Genomic DNA, 7,232 nt, shown 5'->3' on the forward strand with positions numbered 1-7,232 from the left:
TCTAAAAATTCAACCAAGATTCATTCTAGACTTAGAATCACCCCCTGAATCCAACGGTGCCCTCGGAATTCCATTTCGAGCACCGGAACCTCGTTTGTTGACCAAAGTCAACTCTTGATCAAAATTTCACAATTTTTGCAACTTAGGACCTCAAATCTTCGTTTTAACTCCAAATTTGACTCCGTAAATTCTCATAGACCCGTTTCGACATTCTAAAACTGCTAGAATCGACGAAAATCCGATTCGAGTCTCGAAACTCCAAATGACTCGAAATAGCACTTTTAACCAAACTTTAACTCTTAAAAACTCAACTTTCCAAAAACTCAACTTTTCATCAATTTTCCTTCAAACCAACTTCGAAAGTACATTAATTAGGACTCGGGGCAACTATCGAGAGGGGTAAAACAGTCATTTTATGAAAATTTCCAAAAATGACCTTAGGGTCATTACATTGTCACTCCCTGAGGCTACCCCTGGATGTGTACATGAGACCTGGGATCACGAGTGACCCCAAGCTAACCCTGCTGGTATAATCATAATCATACTAAAGATAAAATGAAGCAATAAAACTGTGTGAAAGCTAAATCATAAGAAAATATGAAATGATGGGGAATGCCCATATACTAAATCAGAATATATGAAAACTGAGAGTTTGAATAAAAATGAAAAGTCAAACTCTAACACTAAGCTGAAACTAACTATGTCTGAAATAAAGCCTCTACTGACTAGAAATGCTGGGACATGCCCTATCTATATCTAGCAAAACTGAAACTAAAGCTAAAAGCAAGAAAGATAATCATGTCACTAGTCCTCGAAGAATGAGGACTCACCAAGTTGATGCTGCTGAACTGAAGATCAGGAACCGATCTGTGAGTGATCTGACTGCTGAGGACCTGAACCTACATCACGAGAAGATGTAGCGCAGAGTATGTGTCAGTACTTGAAAGGTATTAAGCATATATGATAGAATAAAATTGAATAATAACATAACTGAACAAGGAATAAAGCAATGGTATAATCTGAACATGATAAGGATACTGAAAGTATTGTACATGACTAAACTGAATGCAATGACCAAGTTTGTAATATTCTGAGACTGAATACTGAACTATACTGATAACATGGTCAATGCAATAGAATCTGACTGAACTGTAAGGGAGCTATTAATAACCGACATAAAACCACATGAGCTAAATATGGAGTTCGATGTATACTCCCCATCAAGAGGACCCAATTTACCCTGCCAAAGGTATAGAGGCATGCTGGTGTGATCACTAAATTGATGCCCACAGAGGGGACTTACAACCTACGGGGAACGTAGTTCTAGGACTTGAGGGTGACTCACCCTAGTCCACTCGGTATTAAACTTCCCATATGATTAAGTAATTAACACTTTATGACAGAAATACTGTAATACCGGATAGCTCAAAATACTAACATGCAAACTGAGAATGCAACATTAATATACTGATAATAATGCATTCAAAAACTGAGACATATTAATGTATATAACTAAATTAACTGACCTATCATATGGAATTCATGAACTAAAATAACTACATAGTTAAGGTTCTGAGTTTATGCATGAATCTGAACAAAAACAATACTACAACATGATAATATGATTTGGATCATTCTAACAGCTAAAAACCCAACAATTCTAACATTCAAGAAACCCTAGGTCTAGATAATATTAAGGGAATCAAGATTCTGACTGAAATCTAAGGACCTAATGGGTGAAAGGAATCCACTAGTGAAATCCCACATACCTGGTGACGAATTTCACGAAGAAACCTTTCGATTTTGGAGATGGAACTGATGGAACCTTGTTGCGTTCTTGAACTAGGGTTGTTCAACCTCTTTCTCCTCTTACGCTCTAATTTTTCTAAGTTTTGATGAATGATCTAACTTAGGTAAGTTCTAGTTATGTTTCTACGCTAAAACTGAACAAAACCACATAGTTTAGTGGTTAAACGATAGAGTTTAGATGTCCAACGAATAGGGGAAAAGACCGAAATAACCATACTTAAAAATCTGGCGGGCCTGACCACGGCCCCTTTCACGGATCGTGAAAGGACCACGGATCGTGGGACCGGTCATGGTCCTTGGTTAGTGGCTACTAGTTCTGGGGGTCTTGTCCACAAGCCCCTACCATGGCCCATGTGGAGGACCATGGACCGTGAAGGTCCTCGTGGTCCTGACTTGGGCTAAGGTCCGGAGGCTCAGGTCTGAGGGTCTACTGGGTGGCCTTCACGGACGCCCCCACGACCCGTCGTCAGGGCCACCGACCATGAAGGTCCTTGTGGTCCTCACTTAGTCATGGGGTCTGAGGGCTAGGCTTGGTGGCCTACTCGTTCAGCCTCTACGGAAGCCACCACGGTCCGTCATCAAGACCACAGCCCATGAAAGGTCATGTGGTCTGACGTTTGGGCCTGGTGGAGTCTAACTCACCACCACGGGCAAGTCAACGGACCGTGGACCCTATCACGGTCCATGAACCCTGTCGTGGTTCACTGGTTTAGGTAAATTTTCTGCAATTTTTTTCTAGGTCTGGTTTTTGAGGTTTTACAAATACGACTATGGTAAAAGAGTCAGACAAGAAACCCATAGAAGTACAATAAACAAACAACCCTAAATAGAAAATATATCTTTTTTTTAGTTATTTACAATCCATTCACCCCCACACTTAAGCTATGACAGGTCCCCATGGCGTAAAGAAAATGTGAAAGTAAAGGAAACTTCCCTGACTCTCTTTAGTCGGTGTCAGAAATAGTGTCTGGCTCCCTTGTGCAGGCTTGGCCAACCGTACGCACCAATGCTATGATCTTTTTATCCGACTTGGTTGTCTTAAATGTGAGCTCATCCACCTTTTTCATATTGAATACTACCTTTTCCTCTCTAACTCTAAGCATCAGTTTCCCTTCATACACATCAAGTATTGCTCTACCAGTAGCTAGGAATGGTCGGCCAAGAATTAATTGAACCTCCTTATTTTCTTCCATGTCCACCACGATAAAATCTATTGGATACACAAACTTGTCCACCCTAACTAGAACATCTTCAACTTCCCTTTAGGAATAATGGTGGATTGGTCAGCCAACTGTAAAGACATTGGGATATATTTTATGATTCCGAGCTCTCTTCCAACTTTTTGAATATGGACAAAGGCAAGAGGTTTATAGAGTCTCCTAAGTCACACAAGGATTTCTCAAATCTAGCAGTCCCTAATGCACATGGAATAGTGAAACTACCCGGATCACCACATTTCTGACGTAGTTTATTTTGAAGGATGGCACTACAATGAGCATTCAACTTGACTACTGATGTTTCCTCTAATTTTCTCTTGTTGGATAAAACTTCCTTCAAAAATTTAGCATATGCAGGCATCTGAGTGATTACCTCAGTGAAAGGAATATTCACATGTAGTTGTTTCATCATCTCTAAGAACTTACCAAAATACTTGTCAAGCTTCTCTCGTTTCATCTTTTGAGGAAAAGGCAATGCAGGCATGTATTTAGAATCAATTTCTAGTTCTGACTTCTCCTTTCCTTTCTGAATTTTGTTGGACTTCCCTACTACTTTTTTACTTTCTTGTTTCTCATCTTGGCTCTTTGTAACTTCACAAGCTTTGCTTTTACAATTATCATTTAACTTTTTTCCACTTCGCAAAGTCATAACTTTCAGCTCCTTAGGGTTCCTTAATGTGTCACTTGGAAGATTTCCAGGTGGTCTTTCAGATATCTGATTAGCAATCTGTCCAACCTGCTTTTCTAAATTTCGAATAGAAGCACCTTGAATTTCAAACCGCTCATCAACCTTAGTGATGAAACTTTTAAACATCTCTTTCAAACTTGATTGGTTCCCATGTTGTCCCTCATGAGGTTGATATTGTTGTCGCTGGTGATTTTGGTACCCCTAAAGTGTTTGTCCTTGTCCTCTCACATTGTTCTGTTGCCACACATTCAAACTACCATTTGGTGAGCTCTATGAGAATCTAGGATGCCTTTGCCCCATTGCATTAAAATTGTTTGCTTCTTGATAGTTCCCTTTGTTAAAGTTTCCAACAGCATTAACCTCTTCTTCTGTAAATGACCCTTGTTGACATTCATGAGTAGGGTGCCTTCCTGCACAAAAATCACACGTTATTGATTGCGTCATTTGAGCCTGGGCTAGAGTCAACTATTTCACATCCTTTGCAATTGATGCAATCTGTGCCAACAAGGTAGTGTAAGTATCAACTTGGTGCACCCCTACAGTCTTATTCCTTTCAGAATTCTCTACAACCCATTAATTGGCATCCTCTGCAAGTTCATTTACGATTTCAATTGCTTCTTTAGGTGTCTTTTTCATGATCGGTCCTCCCATTGCATTATTTAATATCCTCCGTGACGCAAGTGATAATCCTTCCTAGAAATTTGTCAACTGCAGCCATGGCTCTATTCCATTATGTGGACACTTCCTCAACAATTCCTTGAATCTTTCCCATGCTTCAAACACCGTTTCTGATTCTAGTTGACTGAAATTGCTGATCTCCTTCCTCATTCTAGTTGTTTTTGCTGGTATAATATTTATCAAGAAACTTTGTCGTTATTTCATCCCAGGTGTGGATTGATCCAGAAGGTAAACTTCTTAGCCAGATCTTAGCATCATCTTTCAAAGAGAAAGGGAATGCCTTTAAGTATATAGCATCGTCTGATGCTCCATTGTAGTGAAAAGTGTTCATGATTTCATCAAAATCCATCAGATGACTAGTTGGATCCTTATTCTGCTTCCCTCTGAAAACACAATTATTTTTTATTGCTTGGAGAACACTATGCTTGATCTCAAAGTTATTTTCTATAACAGGAGGACATCTTACATTGGACTGCATCCCATTGTAATTTGGCTTACCATAGTCTCCTAGCAATCTCCCCGCCCTTCCATTATTTTGATCCATTTGGTCTTCCACTTCAGCAAGAAGGCGGTGAATTCTTTGGTTAACAACCCAAAATGTTCAGCATCATCTTCAATCCCATGTGCGCGGTTTACGTTATCAAGATTGAGTGGGTCATTCAAACCCCTATTACCGGCATTTATATCACCCATTGCTTTAAGCCTCTGAGACTGCCCTGAAACCCTTTCGGCAAGTTCCTTCTTAAGCAAGCGTAAAGTTTTTTCCAATTCTATATTGTATTTGATAACTTCTTTTGAGGAAGATCGTGTCATACACCAAAGTTGTGGTTAATTCCTATTGCCTGCAATACTTGGAACTTGAGGTGTTAACTAAAATAAATAAATAAATAAATAAAAATTAAACAAAACCTGAATTGATACACAAAACTCTATTGAAAACTACTTGTTGCTAATCCCCGGCAGCGGCGCCAAAATTTGACGAGCACCAACACACTATAAGTTTAGCGCTTCGCTAGTCAAAGATAGTATAGTATAAAGATCGTCTACACAGGGATTGGTACAAATAATAATTCAATTAAATCTTGCGAACTATTATTTAGGTGATCAAAAGAAAAAGTTGGTTGTGATTATGAACCACTTTTATAGACTAAATTATAATTAAAAACAATTAATAACTATGAAGTTTAATATGAATAATAAAAGATGGGGTACAAGACGAAACAAGTGCATAATGATAGTTGGAATTTGACCACATTCATTTATCACATCTAAAGTTCTATCGATTCTCTCGAATTCGATAGCTTATTAGAGTATCCTTAAGCCTTAGATTTTTCTTACGAGTAAATCTCAAGTTAAAGAATAAGCCAATTATAATCTTGTGATTCTATTATGCAAGAACATGCTAATGAGTGTTCTTAAGGAAGTAACGTCCTTCAACTATTTTTTCTTGAGATTTAATCAATAATTATCAACAAGCTCCTTCAATTACTTTATAGAAAATAAATTGATTCAATCCAACAAAACTATTCAACAATATTCACCAAGATATTCCTCTTTCGATTAAATAAAATAATGAACAAGGTTGCAATTAAATTCAAATTCCCATAACAAGTTCAAGCATAAGAATGAAAATCAAAATCCCAACAAATTCATCAATACAACATGTTTGTCAAATACCCTTTAAGAATCTACTCCATGGATGAGAACAAGTTTACTAAGAACAAAGATGAAAAAGAAGACATAATAATTAAACTATGAATCCCAACTTCCGTTTGGATTAGAGTAGTGTACCACTTGTTCCACCTCCTCTTCTTCGTAACCTAGCATTTTTTTTTGCTCTTTTTCTCGATAATCTGGCCTTGGGGAAAGCTCCAATATCATATAGCATAGGGTTTCCTTCGAAATTCCAAAAACACCCTTCCTTTCATGATTTCACGCCTCCCCGCCACGCGGGAGCGCCGCTGGAAACCCAAGCGCGTGGAGAGGCAGTAGCTGCTTTAATGTGTCCGCGCGGGCGCGCCGCTGGACACTTGAGCGCACGACCACCGCGCGGGCAGATAGTTTAGAAGATGTACATTTTTGTTCTTTTTTTCTTTCTTTAGCATTCTTGTTGGTCTTTCTCACGAATCATGTTCAACACTTGAATTTGCACACCTACACATATGAAACATAGACAATTAATTGCAAAGTTCACATTCAAAACTTGTCTAAATTCATCTCATTTAATTACCCATCAAGATGTAAGTAGAATTAATCTCTATCCTCTTATTTAGTATGCATATAATTTTATTTTGGTCTTGGTCTAGTGAAGAGAATAGCATGAATTAGGGGAAACTTACATAAATATACTGTATTAAAAAAATATTATCATTTAGGGTGTGTTTGGTATGAATGAAAATATTTTCCTAGAAAACGTTTTCTTGGAAAATAAGTGCATTTCTAACTTATTTTCTTATGTTTGGTTGGAGAGTAGAAAATATTTCCTATGTTTGGTTGGTGAATGAAAAATAGTTTTCAAAAAATATCTTTCTTTTTTTGCTTGAGACTAAAGAAAATACTCTTTAGGAAAATAATTTCTGATCCAAAAATCAACTCCGATAATTGATCTAGGACCCGACCCCGACACCCAAACTAGGACAAAACCACGATAACCGTTACGAAATTCAACCCAGGAAAAATAATTTCAATAACTATTTTTTTAAGAAAAAAAATTGACGGAGTCGCTGGGGCCTGGGGGAGGGGGGGTAAGGCGGCTTGGGGTGGGGTAGAGGTGGCGTAAAAAATGAATATTTTTAAAATTTGAAATATTTCCCCAAAAATGATTTTTTCTTAAATAATTT

Source organism: Solanum tuberosum, unplaced genomic scaffold (genome assembly GCF_000226075.1).
Source record: "Solanum tuberosum cultivar DM 1-3 516 R44 unplaced genomic scaffold, SolTub_3.0 scf00193, whole genome shotgun sequence".
NCBI lineage: Eukaryota > Viridiplantae > Streptophyta > Magnoliopsida > Solanales > Solanaceae > Solanum > Solanum tuberosum.